We start from the raw sequence: 2,636 nt of genomic DNA on the forward strand, positions 1-2,636 counted from the left end.
ACTCCTTTGGGGGCACTCCCTTTGCCAGTGGCCCTCCTGTTTACAGATGGCACATTGGTTTGGTCTGAGATTCATTTCTCCCAAGGCTATTGCTAACATTTCTGCCTTCTTCTTCTCCTTTTGATCTGATTTACGTTCTTCCTCCCTGTCACGATTACGGAAGACTTTTTGAGCAATTTCCATAATCTCTGCAATATTTTTCCNCCCCTCTGTACGTTGTAACTTTCTCTTTATGTCAGGGGCACTTTGGGTAATAAATCTTTCAATTAGGAGTGGGCGGTTTTGTGCCAACTCCATATCAAGTCCAGTATTTCTTTTATAAGCTTCTATCAGTCGGCTGAGAAAAGCAGTTGGTGCTTCATTTTTTTCTTGCCAAATACTAGTTACTGCCGCATAATTAACTGGACGAATTGCGGCTTCTCTCAGTGCTTCTAAGCAGAGCAGCCTATAATTCTGCAACAATGTTTGATGTGGTAAATTATTAGTTTGCCAGCTTGGCCTCTGTTCACAAGCTGCATTTTCTCTGTCTTCTTGATAAGTAGCTCCTCCCTCTGGGTGTCTTCTGGCTAATACTTTTAATTTAGCCAACTTATATTTCTCCCTTCCGTCTATGTCTAATAATGTAGAAATTAGTTGTTGCATGTCATCCCATGTGGGTTTATGTGTTTGAATAATATTAGAAAATAAATCTATTATCTCTTGAGGCTTTTCTAAAAATGGCCCGTATTGCTGCCTCCAATTTAATAAATCAGTAGTTGTAAATGGAACGTATTGCAACATTGAGACGTTTGAGTTGTCTGGTCCAGGAACTAAAACTTCTCTTCTATCTTTGGTTTAGTTTTGTTTTTATTTCTTGTTCTGCTAGAAACTGGTGTTTCTCTTTCATCTCTATCCAAGTCCTGTGTTTGCTCTTGAACTCCCTGTTCTGTTTTTATCTCTTCCTCCGCTCCGGCTTCTGGTTTAAGGTGGACTTCATCCCTTTCAGCCAGAGAAGCCTCTAAGGGGGGGTGTTGCTGATGAATTCCCCCTTCTTCTCTTCTAGGAACATAGAGAGGGGGTCTGGCAAGTTCCTCCCTGTCTTCCTGGCTCAGAATCTTAGGTTTCTAATATTAATCTGCCATTGGTCTATGTAAGGATATTGATCTCAATAACCTCTTCCAGTCACAATTTGATGAACCCGTGCCATGAGTTCTGGGTGCGCCGACCCCTCTTTGGGCCACCTTATGCCAAAGGTGGTCCATTCAGATTCACAGAATCTTTTTAACATGGCTGGATTTGGTCTTGGAGTTCCATAATTCCTACTAAACCCTTTTTTAAAGTTTGCCAACATACACTGGAGTGGCGTCTGACCAACGCCCTCCTTAGTCTGTTTTCCTCCCATTCTACCTTAAACACTACCACCGACCTGGAGCCCTGGAATTTCAACGGCCACTCATCAGGAACTGCGGTGGTTTAACCTCCCACACAATCCTACCTATTGAAGACTTTAGGACGACGCCTCGTCTTCCAGGGGTTGATCAATCCCCTCTTCTGATCCAAATGGGCTCAGGTACCCCTTTTTATAATACTTGCCTGCAGGCGTTCCAGACCCTCCTGTGGATTAAAAGACCTGTCTGCTCCCCTCAGTGGATCCTTGACTGGAATGCTTCGCTGGTGGTAAATTCCCTTTCCTCCCATCGAAGTCTCCCCGTAGTCAAAGGCCACGGAGCTGGCTTGGAGATATCACCGATAGGAGAGGGGTTTCCCCCAGGGCAGGCCGTCTGGCAGGACAACGGCCTCTTCATAAGAGTCCCATCTGGAGGTGCCAAAATTCTTGTGGAAAACGAAAGAACTCTTACGAATTCCGGAGGGGTTAGCAGAGAAGTTTATTTGCGCAAGGTCCAGAGCATATTAGACTGGAAGACTTCGGCTGAGTACACTAGCACACAAATCTCCTATTTCCCTCAGCCACTTCTGAGAGGTCTGAGCCTTCTCCTTGCCCCCCATGACTTGCTCCACTTACCTTTCTCTTTCTGTGTACTGCTGATAGGTGTACCCAGCCATTGCGAGGCTCAGCAATCTTCCTCAAGGCTAGCCAGGAACAGGAAATCAGCCAGCAGGATTTCTGCATACTGATGGGCCAAGTCAGCCAAGGCTTTTTGAGTGTGATGGGGCAGAGAGAAGGCCCATGCCTCTTGGGAGTGCCAGAGGAGGGGGGCAGGCAAGAGGCACATTCACCAGTGGGCCTAGCTGGATGAGGCACACAGTGGTGGTTGGAGTTGTGAGTCCCACTGTCATAAGAGTGGGGGGATGGGTAATCAAGGGCCTGGATTTTGATCATGTAACCCTGGGGGCATTACGAAGGTCAGAACTTCAGGCAGGAGTCCTAAGTCCCTTTATTCAGCCCCATGATAATTTTGAATGATCACTGAAGAAATCGGACAGGATATCTAAACTTGTTTCCATTTCGTCTTAACCATGTGGCCCTTATCCATATGCAAATCTAGAAATTATTAATATTTTAGTTCTGGTGTCAGCAAAAACTCCATAAAGATTCCCAGAATTTTATAGAAATTTTGTTTAACCTTGATCAAACCAACCAACTTTCCACTCCTTCCTTTTGCTACTAGCAGTCTTTAAGTTTAATTCATTTGTAT

The sequence above is a fragment of the Protobothrops mucrosquamatus genome, unplaced genomic scaffold (assembly GCF_001527695.2).
Source record: "Protobothrops mucrosquamatus isolate PMUCROS unplaced genomic scaffold, P.Mucros_1.0 scaffold_201, whole genome shotgun sequence".
Lineage (NCBI taxonomy): Eukaryota > Metazoa > Chordata > Lepidosauria > Squamata > Viperidae > Protobothrops > Protobothrops mucrosquamatus.